The following is a 16505-nucleotide window of genomic DNA, read 5'->3' on the forward strand; positions in this document are numbered from 1 at the left end:
GTTCAGAGTTCTCTGTCTGTTGCTGAGTGGATGATGGAAAAGGCTTGCTATTGCTAAACCTATTTCTTCCACCATTATTAAAGCCTTGTTGAGGCTTTTGTTGATCCTTCCATGAGAGATTTGGATGATTTCTCCATGAGGGGTTATAGGTGTTCCCATAAGGTTCACCCATATAATTTACCTCTGCTATTGTAGGGTTCTCAAGATCATAGGCTTCTTCTTCAGAAGATGCCTCTTGAGTACTGTTGGATGCGGCTTGCATTCCATTCAGACTCTGAGAAATCATATTGACTTGCTGAGTTAATATTTTATTCTGAGCCAATATGGCATTCAGAGTATCAATTTCAAGAACTCCCTTCTTCTGAGGCGTCCCATTACTCACAGGATTCCTCCCAGAAGTGTACATGAACTGGTTATTAGCAACCATGTCAATGAGTTCTTGAGCTTCTGTAGGCGTTTTCTTTAGGTGAATGGATCCACCTACAGAAGTATCCAATGACATCTTAGCTAATTCAGACAGACCATCATAGAATATATCCAGGATGGTCCACTCTGAAAGCATGTCAGAAGGATACTTTTTGGTCAGTTGCTTGTATCTCTCCCAAGCTTCATAGAGGGATTCACCTTCTTTCTGTCTGAAGGTTTGAACATCCACTCTAAGCTTACTCAGCTTTTGAGGAGGAAAGAACTTGGTTAAGAAAGCTGTGACCAGCTTATCCCAAGAGTTCAGGCTATCTTTGGGTTGAGAGTCCAACCACACTCTAGCTCTGTCTCTTACAGAAAATGGGAAAAGTATGAGCCTGTAGACTTCAGGATCTACTCCATTAGTCTTAACAGTATCACGTATTTGCAAGAATTCAGTTAAGAACTGAAAAGGATCTTCAGATGGAAGTCCATGAAACTTGCAGTTCTGCTGCATCAGAGAAACTAATTGAGGTTTCAGCTCAAAATTGTTTGCTCCAATGGCAGGAATGGAGATGCTTCTTCCATGTAAATTAGAATTAGGTGCAGTAAAGTCACCAAGCATCCTCCTTGCATTATTATTATTTTCGGCTGCCATCTCCTCTTCCTATTCGAAAATTCCTGTAAGGTTGTCTCTGGATTGTTGTATTTTAGCTTCTCTTAGTTTCTTCTTCAGAGTCCTTTCAGGTTCAGGGTCTGCTTCAACAAGAATGTTCTTGTCCTTGCTCCTACTCATATGAAAAAGAGGGGAACAGAAAATAATAATAGGGATCCTTTTTACCACAGTATAGAGGTTCCCTTGTGTGAGTAGAAGAAAAGAAGAAAGAGAGTGAAGAAGAGAAAAATTCGAACTCAGAAGAGAAGAAGGGGTTCGAATTTTGGGTAAGGAGAAATGTTAGTAGACGAATGAATAAATAGAAGGAGATGAGAGGTGAGAGGATTTTCGAAAATTAAAAATTAAAATTTAAAGTTAAATTTCGGAAATAGTTTTTGAAAAAGGTTAGTAATTTTTGAAAATTAGGAAAGAAATAAAATTAGAATAAAAAATTAAAATAATTAGTTAATTAAAAAGAAATTTTGAAAAAGAGGGAGGTATTTTCAAAAATTAGAGAGGGATAGTTAGTTAGGTAGTTTTGAAAGAGATAAGAAACAATTTTGAAAATCAATTTTTTTTTAAAAGATAAGAAGATAAAAAGTTAGAAAAGATATTTGAAAAAGATATGATATGAAAAGTTATGATTAAAAAGATATGATTTTGAAAAAGATAAGATAAAAAGATATTTTTGAAAAGATATGATTGAAATTAGTTTTGAAAAAGATTTGATTTTTAAAATCACAATTAATGACTTGATTCACAAGAAATCACAAGATATGATTCTAGAACTTAAAGTTTGAATCTTTCTTAACAAGTAAGTAACAAACTTGAAATTTTTGAATCAAAACATTAATTGTTGATGATATTTTCGAAAATATGATATAAAATTAAGAAAAAGATTTTTGAAAAATATTTTTTAAAATTTTCGAAAATAAATAAGAAAAATGAAAAAGATATGATTTTTGAAAAAGATTTTGAAAAAGATAAGATTGAAGATTTGATTTGACTCATAAGAAACAACTAAATTTTAAAAATGTTTGAAAAAGTCAATCCAAATTTTCGAAATTTATGAGAGAAAAAAGGAAAGATATTTTTTTTATTTTTGAATTTTTAATGATGAAAGAGAAAAACAAAAAAAATGACTCACAACATGAAAATTATGAATCAAAACACATGATGCATGCAAGAACACTATGAATGTCAAGATGAACACCAAGAACACTTTGAAGATCATGATGAACATCAAGAACATATTTTTGAAAAATTTTTTATGCAAAGAAAACATGCAAGAAACCAAACTTAGAAATCTTTAATGCTTGGACTCTAACAAACGAAAAATGCGTATGCAAAACAAGAAAAGACACAAAATAAGAAAACATTAAGATCAAACAAGAAGACTTACCAAGAACAACTTGAAGATCATGAAGAACACTATGAATGCATGAATTTTCGAAAAATGCATAAATTTTTAGAAAAAATGCAATTGACACCAAACTTAAAAATTGACTCAAGACTCAAACAAAAAACACAAAATATTTTTTTTTATGATTTTATGATTTTTTTTTGTATTTTCTTTTAAATTTTTTTCGAAAACATATAGGAAAAAGAAAATAAGAAATTTAAAATTTTTAATAAGAATCCCAGGAATCTTTCAATGTTGGCCTAAAGCTCCAATCCAAGGGTTGGGCATGGCTTAATAGCCAGCCAGCTTTAGGATATAAATCAGGCATGCAACAGCTGATATTCCAATTAACTTGCCTCTATGCTGATGGTTGGAAGCCACAGTCCAAAAGAATTAGACATGGCTTTACAGCCAGCCAGGCTTCAACATGCTTCATGAAACACTAGAATTCATTCTTAAAAATTTAGAATAATTTTCGAAAACAGATGAGAAATTTTTTTTGAAAGATTTTTGAAAAATTTTTGAAAATAAAACAAAAAGAAAATTACCTAATCTGAGCAACAAGATGAACCGTCAGTTGTCCAAACTCGAACAATCTCTGGCAACGGCGCAAAAAACTTGGTGTTGTTGCTGGATCAAACTTGGCACTGATGTTACCGGACCAAAAACTTGCCGAAAACTCGAACAGCCTCTGGCAACAGCGCCAAAAACTTGGTGCACGAAATTGTGATCCCTGGTGATGGCTCCAAAAACTTGGTGCTCTAATCTTAATTCATGATTTGTCACAACTTCGATACAACTAACCAGCAAGTGCACTGGGTCGTCCAAGTAATAAAACCTTATGTGAGTAAGGGTCGATCCCACGGAGATTGTCGGCTTGAAGCAAGCTATGGTCACCTTGTAAATCTCAGTTAGGCGGATATCAAATGGTTATGGAGTTTTCGAATAATAATAATAAATAAACAGAAAATAAAGATAGAAATACTTATGTAAATTATTGGTGAGAATTTCAGATAAGCGTATAGAGATGCTTTCGTTCCTCTGAACCTCTGCTTTCCTGCTGTCTTCATCCAACGAATCCTACTCCTTTCCATGGCAAGCTTTATATAGGGCATCACCGTTGTCAATGGCTACATCCCATCCTCTCTGTGAAAAAGGTCCAAATGCTCTGTCATGGCACGACTAATCATCTGGAGGTTCTCGATCATACTGGAATAGGGTTCACCCTCCTTTTGAGTCTGTCACTACACCGATCGCTCGCGAGTTTGAAGTTCGTCACAACCATCCCTTCCCAGATCCTACTCGGAATACCACAGACAAGGTTTAGACTTTTCGGATCTCAAGAATGGCCATCCATGGGTTCTAACTTATACCACGAAGATTCTAATATCTCGAACTCGGTCCCCTGTATTAGATATCTAAGAGATACTCATTCTAGCTTGTTTGCATGTAGAACGGAAGTGTTTGTCAGGCACGCATTCATAAGTGAGAATGATGATGAGCGTCACATAATCATCACATTCATCATGTTCTTGGGTGCGAATGGATATCTTAGAATCGGAATAAGTTGAATTGAATATAAAACAGTAGTACTTTGCATTAAATCATGAGGAACAGCAGAGCTCCACACCTTAATCTATGGAGTGCAGAAACTCTACCCTTGAAAAATACATAAGTGAAAGGTTCAGGCATGGCCGAATGGCCAGCCCCCATGATCTAAGAACTAGACATCCCAAGATGATCCGAAGATCAAAAGGTAATCAAAAGATTAAAATACAATAGTAAAAGGTCCTATTTATACTAGACTAGCTACTAGGGTTTACAGAAGTAAGTAATTGATGCAGAAATCCACTTCCGGGGCCCATTTGGTGTGTGCTTGGGCTGAGCTTGAAGTTTACACGTGGAGAGGTCATTCTTGGAGTTGAACACCAAGTTGTAACGTGTTTTTGGCGTTCAACTCTGGTTCGTGACGTGTTTCTGGCGTTTAACTCCAGACTGCAGCGTAGAACTGGCGTTCAACGCCCTTTTGTGTCATCTAAACTTGAGCAAAGTATGTACTATTATATATTTCTGGAAAGCCCTGGATGTCTACTTTCCAACGCCGTTGCGAGCACACCATGTGGAGTTATGTAGCTCCAGAAAATCCACTTTGAGTGCAGGAAGGTCAGAATCCAACAGCATCAGCTGTCCTTCTTCAACCTCTGAATCTGATTTTTGCTCAAGTCCCTCAATTTCAGCCAGAAAATACTTGAAATCACAGAAAAACACACAAACTCATAGTAAAGTCCAGAAATGTGAATTTAACATAAAAACTAATAAAAACATCCCTAAAAGTAACTAGATCCTACTAAAAACAATGCCAAAAAGCGTATAAATTATGCGCTCATCAGACGGCTAATCCACGACTTCGTTGGGGACTCCTCGAGACACCAATTAAACCGAGGTATGGGGAGATTAGGGTCTCTGTGGTAGAGGCTAGAACCCAAAGGCGCATCATTCTCTGATCCGGAAGATCCGACCTTGTCTGTGGCGTTTTGAGTAGGATCATTAAGGAGAATGGACTGCAGGAGCTTCACCCTCAATCAGAATGGATCCACACTAACCCTGGGGTTCTGATCTGGAGGAGCATTGGCGACCTCTCAACCGGCGACAATCACATACAACCTGCCATAGAAGAAATCATTCACAATTGAAGAAGACAGTAATACCAGAGTTAATCCAGAAGGACAAAGCATTTCCAAGCCTTAACCATCTTCTTATCATTGTAAACAAGTCAACCTAGTTCAGATCTCATTATTCCATTTATGCAATTAAACAACTTACCAATATCTCTTACTCACTTGACTAAGATCTGCAAGATAACCATAGCTTACTTCAAACCACAATCCTCGTGGGATCGATCCTGACTCGCTCAGGTATTACTTGGACGACCCAGTGCACTTGCTGGTTCATTTGTATGAAGTGTGGGGATTCGTGCACCAACATCTTTGTGGTTCCAGGATGAATAGAGAATCTGCTCGTATGAGCCTCTGTCAACAACTCTTGTCTCAAACTCCCAACGTCCGGCACACAAATCCTCCCCTTATATCTCCATACACCTTCTTCATCCTTGGTGACCTCTCCTTGCCTTTTTTTTCGAATCAGCTGTAACATTCTCTGAAGCTCTTGCTCATTCTGTTGGACCCTCTGAATTTCAATCCTGAATGTACTTGAGATGTGCAACTGATTCAAATAAGCCTTCTGATGCACGGAAACTTGTCTCTCAACAAATTTCCCTCGGCAAGTATACCGAATTGTCGTCAAGTAAAAACTCACAATAGAGTGAGGTCGAATCCCACAAGGATTGATTGGTCAAGCAACTTTAATTAGAGGAATGTTCTAGTTGAGCTAAGCAAAAATTGAATTGAGGAATTGCAGAAAATTAAATGGCGAGAAAGTAAATAACAGAAAATATAAATGCTGGAAGTAAATGGCAGAATGTAAATGGCATAAAGTAAATTGCAGAATCTTAAATGGGGATTTGGGAAGATGAGCAGAAAAGTAAATGGCAGAAAATAAAGAGAATAGGTAAGATCAGAAATGGGGGATTCATTGGGCTTAGGAGATGTTGCATTCTCCGGATCAAGTTTATTCTCATCTCTTCCTCAATCAATGCATTCATTGATCTCCTTGGCAACCCAATCTCTTTAAGCTTGAACAATTGCCCAATTCCTTGATTTAATTGCTCATGGGAAGAGATGAAGTATGGTCACTGGTTATACCACATGCATTCCCAAACCAAAGTATTGGTAGGATTATATGTCACTATATTCATCCAAACCCCAATTTGGTCCAGCATGAGAAAGCAATTCTAGCATGATGTCCTTATTCCTCTTCCAAGGTTTCGAGGAGATCCAATTATGGAGAGCTTCTCTTCCAAGATAGCTAACCAATTGGATGAAGAACGAAAGCTTTCTAGTAAAATCAAGAGAAAAGAAAGATAAAGAAGAATGAAAACTATTATTGATCCATCAAATTACAACAGAGCTCCCTAACCCAATGAAAAGGGGTTTAGTTGTTCATAGCTCTGGAAATGGAAAGTAAAAATGAAAAGTACATTCTGAAAAATAACTAGAAGTTGCAGAGAAAGTAAAATATACAGAGTATAGTTCTCAAGTTTCAGATCCCCTTTTCAATTCAAAACTAACCCTATATATACTCCTCTTCAGATCTTCTAGTTAGCTCTTCAAGTCTTGGATATGGGCCTTTGATCTTCAGTTGAAGCAGTTACAGTCTCTAGTGGGCTTAGCTTTGCTTGCAAAGAAAGTGTGAGTTAGGCATGATAGGAAGTTAGTTAGGACGTTAGTGGCGTTAACGTTAAGTGTAAATTTGGGTTCGAGAGCGTTAGTGACGATAACTTTGTCACTAACGTTCCAAACTAAATGATCCACGTTAACTTCAACGTTAGTGGCACTAACGTGACCACTAACGTGGCCTCTTAGCACTTCGCAAACGTTATTGGCACTCACCTTTACCAATAACGTTGCTTCTTATCCATTTCTTCCACGTTAATAGTCCACATTAGTGTAACTAACGTGGCCCTTAACGTGGGCATGCCCAAGCTTCGAGAACGTTAGTGACAATCACCTTTGTCACTAAAGTTTCAAAGTGCCACTCTTTCCCACGTTAGTGTAACTAACGTGGGTATGCTTGCCATCTCCAACATTAGTGACAAAGGTGAGTGTCACTAACATTGGCCTATCATTCATTGCTCCATGTTACCCTTCACGTTAGTGGTCTTAACGTGACCACTAACGTAGGTAATCTAACCTTGGCCTAGCGTTAGTGACAAAGGTGAGTATCGCTAACGCTTGCGATCCCTCTTTACTCCACGTTAATTGGATTAACGTGGCTCTTAACGTGGCTTAGTGTGGCGTTAGTGGTGATCACTTTCACCACTAACGTTGGAGCTTCCCTTCCTTCCACGTTAGTTCCCATGTTAGTGTAACTAACGTGGCAACTAACGTGGGCTATGATGGCATTCGAGGGCGTTATTAGTGGTAACTTTTTCCACTAACGTTGCAAGCTTGCTCCATTTCCACGTTAGTGGTCACGTTAGTGAGACTAACGTGGCTCCTAACGTGGCTCTTCTTTGCTCCCTTTGTCCTGAAATCAAACAAACAAGGTGCATCAAAGCTTTGTTTCAAGTCATGAGATCATGCATCATCCATATTATCATTCAATTCATGAATAATTCTCATGAAATCATGTAAAGTTCACAATGTTTGCTTGAATCAAGATGTAAGTGTATATTTACCCAAAACTTGCTTATTTACTAAAAAATTGCATGAAACTATCCTAAAAGAGTAAAGAAAAAGGTCAGTGAAACTGGCCAAAATGCCCTGGCATCACAACACCAAACTTAAAGCTTGCTTGTCCCTAAGCAAGTACTGAAACATAAGAATGATGAATGAAAACAAGAGAAGCAAGTTCTTATTACAGAAGTAAAGTTCTTTGGTTATGGGGTTTCATGCATAGCAACTTAGGTTCATTCCTTTACTGGTTTTCAGGTTCCTATCATGCTCTTGAATACTTGCTTGATTGCATCCTATGAGATCCTTATTCCTTGATATCCCCCTTCTTTTCAGGGTTTATTGCATTTCTTAGGCTAAGTGCTCTGTGAGGGGGTGACTCTTTAAAATAAGCTTTCAGCCAACACTCCCGAACCAGTTGGTTCAAGGTGCTAGGTGTTGAAACACCCCTAAGGACTTACTTCCTCAAGTCTCTCTCCCCCATACATGCACACCACAAGCATATGGTTTGTTATTTTCTTTCCTTGAGGCCTTGGTGTCCAGCACCTCTTTGGATTACTAAGTGTTCTGTAGCAAGGTTGCTCTTGATAGTGGATTTTCAGTTGATAATCCCGGATTAGTTAACCTAAGTTACCAAGTGATGAAGCTCTCCTAAGAACTTATTCATCCAAGCAGATCCTTGGTACAAGAATACCACAAACACATCCCTCAAGATTTAAACCCTTGGTGCCTAGCCTTATTTCTTATTCTTTTTCTTTCTTTTTCCCATTCTCACTGTTCTTTTTCTTTTTCTTATTAGGATCTTGTTATTGAACTAGTCTCATAGAATATGCTTCAAGCATAGGATTCAGAACATGTAGTTGCCTGTGTACCTTGTTGGTGAACCAACTTAGCTAATCAATGACTACACCACCAACATTAAGAACTTACTCCACAAGATGAACCCCACTCTGGTTTTTCATAACATTTTCTTTTATTTAACTTAAAGGACAAGCATACATTTAAGCAAGATGAAAATGACAAGAGGGAACTTAGACTAGCACACATATGCTTAGGCAAAGAAAATAAACACTAAATTCTAGTAACTTAAAGCAGATTGAATTAAGTAACAACACAACCTTTTGGTGGTGACTTCTAGCTCTCCCTTTATTGTCATCATCCATAGCTTTTGCATCCTTCTTCGTTTCCTTGGATGATGGTGCACCATTTTTTTTTTTGAAGATTGATTGAATTCCTACAAAGTTATTGGAAGTTTCTTGTTCCCAAAGCACTTGAGAAATAGTTAGCATGCATGTATGCTCGTGAATTTCTGAACTTAATTTGGTGTGTGAACAACAAACTTAGTTCCTTGCCTAATGCAACAGCTCAGATACATGCTGAGAACCTCATGTGCTTTTATTAAGAAAACGACTATGAACTAGACACTAAACTATTGTTAAGTAGTTTCCCTGATTGGTTGGAGCTAGTAGCTTGTCATTGAAAGGGGTGTAGTGTGATTCTAACTGAAGTTTTTGGTGGGACACCAAACTTAGAATTACGTATTCACCATTGGATTATTTTGGTGTGGAACACCAAACTCAGCTCTTCACAATACAGGGAAAACTACTTGTAATCTTTATTGAAATACTCATGAAAAGAAAACTACCTTGGGTTGGGTTGCCTCCCAACGAAGCGCTCTTTTAGCGTCGCTAGCTTGACGATTATTTCTCCCTTAGTTGAGATGATACTTCATTTTGGGGCTCTCCCCCATGTTGCCCATGTAGTGCTTGAGCTTTTGTCCGTTCACAGTGAAAGTCCTCTTTATGTCCTTCTTGAGTGCTTGAGCCCCCATTTCCTTTGCGCTTTCCGATAAACTTTTTCCAGAAGCCAGCATCTTCCATCTTCTTCTTCAATGTTTCCTTCTGTTGTTTCACCTTCCCTTCTTCTTGCTCTGTTAGGTCTTTTTGGACTGTATCATATCTTGGGATCACCGAGTGCAAGTTATGCATATGTCCAGCCCTATAGGTCAACTTGGCCTGAGTGTTTATGTTGAATTCTTCCCTGTGTAGTTGCCGTCCTTCATTAAGCACGCTGAACTCGTTGAAGGCTTTCATCTAAGCTAGCTGAAGTTGGTTGAGTTCTTGGAGGCGTTTATCTTGATGCTCTTGCCTTTCAGTCACTTGATTGATGGCTTGAGTGAGTTGGGAGTAGTGTTCCTGTTGCTGTTCCATTTGTTGTTTCTGCCACTCTCCTTGTTGATTCATCCAATTAACAAGTAGTTCTTCCTGATGATCCATCCTTTGGGATTGAAAGTATAGTTTTTGCTCTTGTCCTTCCATATATCTCCTTGCCAAATCCTCAATGGCTCCTTGAATGTGAACCAAATTTATGTTGGTTGGATCGTATTGCTCTTCTTGCTGGTATTCTATTTGTTGAGGTTCTTCTTGTGATATTCTTTTCCTTATCTGAGGCCTTCTCTGTTGTTGAGCAGGTGCTACATATGTTATGCGCTGAAGCGTAACTAACCTTCCAGGGTTTATCCAATTTGGATTGCTATCTTCGAAGACTACCTTGTCTTTCATACATAGTTTTAGGATGGTACTGGGGTACCAAAGCCGAGCACTTGGATCAATCTTTTCGGTTGCTTCTTGGATCCCCTCAGCTATAATTTCATGTACATTGATGTCTCCACCCCTCATGATGCAATGTACCATAGTAGCTCGAGCAATGTTGACCTCAGAATTGTTTGAGGCTGGAAGGATAGATCTTCTCACGAGCTCAAACCATCCCTTGGCTTCTGGGATGAGATCTCCTCTTCTAATGAACCATGTCCTCTTATCCGAATACCTTTCCCAATCTGATCCTATAACACACATATCGTTCACAATTTCTTCAAGCTCATCATTGTCGGGGCCATTACTTATTCTTGCTTGATAACTGGGCTTGTCAGAGGGTTTTGATCTCAGATGAAGAGTCCTCATTATGGCATTGGGACTGAAGTCCACCTCTATTCCTCTCACATAGCTACTGAAGGTAGGGGCCTTGGTGGTATCTTCTCTGGCCACATTGGCATAGAACTCCTTGATGAGATTTACATTTATCTTTGTGTCTGGGTTCGTGAGCTCTTGCCAACCCCTTTGTTCAATATTCTCTTTAATTTATGGGCATTCATCATCGTTGAACTGGAATATCAATTCTGGCAGTATTTTCTTGTGCTTTATCCGTTCAAATTGAAGCTCATGGAAGGCGGTCTTGAACCTCCCTTCATCAAAAGGGATGCTCTCCACCGATTCCTTTCCCTTTCGCCTCTTGGAGCTTGATGATGCCATGAGTAGAAGTTAGAACGTGAAGGTGTTAAGAATTATGGATTGATGATGGAATTCGGCTGGTTAAGATAGGGTGTAGTTATGGGATTGTGTTTGGATGAAGGAAGAAGTGTTGGGTGTGTGTGTTCGAAAGATAAAAGAATGAAATGAAAGGGCATTTGAATATAGAGGGGTATATAGTGGGGGTTATTTATATAGGAAGATGATGGGTGATTGAAAGGTGTGGATTGATGGTAAGAACCAATGGTGGACAGTTGGGGTTTGGCATGAAATGAGCACCAGGATCACTACTTTTATGATGGAGTTGGTTCGGTTTTCAAGGGGTTCATTCTTCCAATGTTGCATGGCAACATTTCCCAATGCATTCCCTTTGAAGTCATGTGTATAAACCCCCTTGTGAAGTGGCCGAACCCTCTTCTTCATTTGTCCCATCAATTCCATCCAATCTTCCCTTCATTTCTCCTACAGGATAAAAGGAATATAATTAATGAGTTGTGGATAGTGGCGGCAAGAATTACAAAGTGGAATAACTACTTTTTAATTTTTTTTTGTTTTTAACTAACTAAGTGCTATTCATGAATACAACCCAACTGACTGATTAATTGTCCATGTATGCAACATTGGTGACACCAAACTTAGTTTGTGGCCATGTGGTGTAAAAAGAGTTGTTCAAGACTCTAAGAGTAACACAATATGAATTGCATTTATGTCCTCTTAGTGTGCCTTGAAAACCAAACTTGTTGTTCACTATATGTTGCATATAAGGATTCATTTAAGTGTCTGTCGAAGTTGATTTGGAATTCATGAACCTTGCTTTATTAACTACTTTAAACATCCTAAAAAGAAACTGAAAGGATATAAAACATATAAAACACGGGTTGTCTCCCATGAAGCACTTCTTTAATGTCATTAGCTTGACGTTTTGCTTTTGTCAGGGTGGTTGGTAATGCTTCAAATCTTCCCCTATCGCAGTGAATCTATCTCCGTTGACTTCATTAAAAACCTCCACATGTTCCAAGGAGAGAATTCTACTAATGGTGAAAACTTTAGGCAGCTGAGATGGAATGGTGGGTAGATGAGGTGGAATAGCTGGGAAATGAGCAGAGATTACTTTATCCCCTGGAGAGAAGTCCTCTGTAGGGATTTTCTTGTTCCTCCATCCCCTTGGTGCCTTCTTCCTTGCTTCTTTCAATGCTCTCCTGCTCCTTGTGGCTTCTTTTCCAAGGGAGATTTTGTTGCTGGTCTCATATGACTCTGGTGGGTTTAGCTCCTCTTGGGTTTCCTTTAGCTGTTGTGCCTTCTGCTTGTGTTGTTCGTCAACCAAAGGGATTCCCAGGGTTATTGTTTGTGCTTCAGTGCTTGTTTCTTCCACCAGTGCCTTATTGTGATCTCCCCTTGATTCCTTGTTTTCTTGATCTGCTTCTTGTGAGGGTTTGAAGACATTGAAGGTAAGTTGTTCATCATGTATCCTCAATATTAGCTCTCCTCACTCCACATCTATAAGTGCCCTGGCTGTGGCCAGGAATGGTTTTCCCAATATGATTGAATGAAGGTAACTCTCTTCCATCTCCAAGATGACAAAGTCTATGGGCAGAAAGTAGTTCCCAACCTTTACCAACACGTTTTCAACCACTCCTACTGCTTGTTTTTGAGTTTTGTCAGTTAGCTTGATGACTACGTCTGTGGGTATTAGCTCATTGATCTGAAGCTTCTTCATGAGGGATAGAGGCATTAGGTTGATGCTTGCTTCCAGGTCACAGAGTCCTTTATCAATCCTTGTTTCTCCTATAGCACAAGGGATGTGAAAACTCCCTGGGTCCTTCCTTTTTATAGGCAACTCTGTTTGAATGAGAGTACTGCACTCCTTATTCATCACTATTGTTTGCCCTCCTTGAGTGAACTTTTCTTGGTTAGCAGCTCTTTCATACACTTAATGTATGAGGGTATTTGTTGGAGAACTTTGATGAATGGTATGTTTACATGGAGAGATGCAAACATGTCGAGGAACTTTGAGTACACTCTCTTTTCTACACCATCCTTGAGTCTTTGGGGAAACGGTGAATAGGGGTTCAGAATCTCCTTCTGTGTGGTTTTGATTTCTTGGTTACCCTCTTCTTGCTTCTCTATTGAAATATCTCTAGAGTGTTCTAAGGGTTTGTTTAGCTTTTCCTCAGTCCCCTTATCACTTATAGTGACCATTTTGCATTCTTCCCATTTTACTTTCTTTGCTTCACCTCTCGGATTTTTCTCTGTGTCACTTGGGAAGCTGTCAGTAGGTTTGGGAATCTTCTCAGAGAGGTATCCCACTTAAAATTCCAGCCTCTTGATGGTGTCTCCCTGGTTTTTGATATTGGCTCGCACCTCCTCCTTGAATACCTTGTTGTCTTGGATTTCCTTGCATATGCCTTCAAGTAGAGTCTCAATCTTTGAGAGTCTATCTTCGGATGGTGATGGTGGGTTGAGATTGGAGGGATGAGAAGGGCCATTTTGGTTTTGATATGGATGTTGGGAGGTATTGTTGGATGGGTGCTGATATGATCTCTGTGTGAAATGTTGGTGAGTTACATTGTGGTTGGGATTGTGACGTTTCTGATCTTGGCCTTGATCCTGTAGATTTTCCTACCCAAAGTTTGGGTGATTCTTCCAACCAGGATTATAAGTTTTGGAGTATGGATCATGGGTCTGCCTAGGTGAGTTTCCAATATAGTTGGCTTGTTCCCGGTCACCTTCTTCCTCTGTGTTTGCTCCCTCTTGAGCTGCTGATGATGTGTTGACTGCTGCCACTTGGTTACTTTCCATCTTCTTGGTAAGGTTAGCCAGCTGCTTGGTGATCATCTTGTTTTGAGCCAGCAGCGCATCCATGTTATTCAGCTCCATTACTCCTCGACTGTTGCCCTTTTCAGAAGTATAGAAGTAGTCATTCTCAGCTACAGTCTCGATGACATCTATGGCTTCTTCAATAGTCTTCTTCTTGTTCAGAGATCCCCTGGATGAGTGGTCTATTGCCTTCTTTGATTCATAAGAAAGACCCTCATAGAAAATGTGTAACTGCATCCATTCATTGAACATATCTGGCGGGCACCTTCTTGTTAAGTCTTTAAACCTCTTCCATGCTTCATAGAGAGTTTCACCATCTTGTTGCCTGAAGGTTTACACCTCAGCTCTCAAGCTGTTGATTCTTTGAGGAGGATAGAATCTCGTCAAGAATTTGTTTACCACATCTTCCCAGGTTGTTAAACTCTCCTTCGGAAAAGACTCCAGCCATTTGGATGCCTTATCCTTGAGTGAAAAGGGAAACAGAAGCAGCCTATAAGTGTCAGGATGAACACCATTAGACTTCATAGTATCACATATCCTTTGGAAGGTGGTAAGATGTTGATTGTGGTCTTCTTGGGCACTTCCTCTGAATGCACAGTTGTTCTAGACTAGGGTGATGAGCTGGGGTTTTAGTTCAAAATTATTGGCATGTATGGTTGGCTTTTGGATGCTACTTCCACAGTTTTCTGGGTTTGGATTGATATAAGAGCCAAGAACTCTTCTCTCTTGCCCAGCTTGATTCACTGGACCTTCTCTGGCATGGTTGTGAGCCTCTTTTTCATGGTGGTTCTCCATATTCTCCTCCATATCTGGTTCAAAATACTCTTCCTCTTCCTCAGTACCAACGACTCTCTTCACTCTTGCTTCCCTCCTTAGTCTAAGGAAGGTCCTCTCAGGTTCAGAATCACAGGAAGTTGAAGCCCCGCTTCTTCTACCTGTCATACAACCAACAAAGAAAAAAGCAAGAAAGGAAATGAATGAAAAAATTACTCTTGTTAGAATGGTTGTTAGTTTGAGTGATGCAATATATCAAACAGTTAGTGGGTTAGTGAACTGGATTGTAAACAATGATGAAAACACAAAATATGGGTAAGGGATAAAGGAAAGAAAATAACTAAAACTGAAAGTAAATCTGATGAGCGGATATTTTATATGCTTTTTGGGGTTAATTTCATGTAGTTTTTAGTATGCTTTAGTTAGTTTTTAGTATATTTTCATTAGTTTCTAGGAAAAATTCATATTTCTGGACTTTACTATGAGGTTGTGTGTTTTTCTATAATTTCAGGTATTTTCTGGCTGAAATTGAGGGAGCTGAGCAAAAATCTGATTCAGGCTGAAAAAGGACTGCTGATGCTGTTGGATTCTGACCTCTCTGCACTCGGAATGGATTTTCTAGAGCTAGAGGAGTCCAATTGGTGCGCTCTCAATTGCGTTGGAAAGTAGACATCCAGGGCTTTCCAGAAATATATAATAGTCCATACTTTGCTCAAGGATAGACAATGTAAACTGGCATTCAACGCCAGTTCCATGTTACGGTCTGGCGTTAAATGCCAGAAACAGGTTACAAATTGGAGTTAAACGCCAAAAACAGCGTACAACCTGGCGTTTAACTCCAGAAACAGCCTAGGCACGTGTAAAGCTTAAGTCTCAGCCCCAGCACACACCAAGTGGCTCCCAGAAGTGGATTTCTGCACCATCTATCTTAGTTTATTCATTTTCTGTAAACCTAGGTTACTAGTTTAGTATTTAAACAACTTTTAGAGGTTTACTTTGTACCTCATGACATTTTTAGATCTGAACTTTGTATTCTTTGATGGCATAAGTCTCTAAACTCCATTGGTGGGGGTGAGGAGCTCTGTTGTGTATCGATGAATTAATGCAATTATTTCTGTTTTCTATTCAAACACGTTTGTTTCTATCTAAGATGTTCATTCGCACTTCAATATGATGGATGTGATGATTCGTGACACTCATCATCATCCTCAACCTATGAACGTGTGCTTGACAACCACCTCCGTTCTACCTTCGATTGAGTGAATATCTCTTGGATTCCTTAATCAGAATCTTCGTGGTATAAGCTAGAATCTATTGGCGGCATTCTTGAGAATCCGGAAAGTCTAAACCTTGTCTGTGGTATTCTGAGTAGGATTCAGGGATTGAATGACTGTGACGAGCTTCAAACTCATAAGGGTTTGGCGTAGTGACAGACGCAAAAGGATCAATGGATCCTATTCCAGCATGAGTGAGAACCGACAGATGATTAGCCGTGCGGTGACAGCGCACTTGGACCATTTTCACTGAGAGGACGGATGGTAGCCATTGACAACGGTGATCCACCAACACACAGCTTGCCATAGGAGGAACCTTGCGTGCGTGAAGAAGAAGACAGGGGGAAAGCAGAGATTCAGAAGACAAAGCATCTCCAAAACTCCAACATATTCTCCATTACTGCAGAACAAGTATTTATTTCATGCTCTTTTATTTTTCGCAATTCAAACTGATAAATATAATTGATATCCTGACTTAGAGTTACAAGGTAACCATAGATTGCTTCAAACCAACAATCTCCGTGGGGTTCGACCCTTACTCATGTAAGGTATTACTTGGATGACCCAGTGCACTTGCTGGTTAGT

The 16505-nt window shown here is 39.2% G+C and overlaps 2 non-coding genes across 2 annotated transcripts; both read left to right on the forward strand.

Moving 5' to 3' along the window:
• The first annotated feature begins 556 nt into the window (after positions 1–556).
• LOC112725433 (small nucleolar RNA R71) lies at positions 557–664 on the forward strand. Its single transcript, XR_003164543.1, has one exon. It is a non-coding gene; the product is annotated as a small nucleolar RNA R71 (small nucleolar RNA).
• Positions 665–14119: 13455 nt separating this feature from the next.
• LOC112724196 (small nucleolar RNA R71) lies at positions 14120–14226 on the forward strand. Its single transcript, XR_003163371.1, has one exon. It is a non-coding gene; the product is annotated as a small nucleolar RNA R71 (small nucleolar RNA).
• The last annotated feature ends 2279 nt before the right edge of the window (positions 14227–16505 follow it).

Source organism: Arachis hypogaea, chromosome 11 (genome assembly GCF_003086295.3).
Source record: "Arachis hypogaea cultivar Tifrunner chromosome 11, arahy.Tifrunner.gnm2.J5K5, whole genome shotgun sequence".
Classification (NCBI taxonomy): Eukaryota; Viridiplantae; Streptophyta; class Magnoliopsida; order Fabales; family Fabaceae; genus Arachis; species Arachis hypogaea.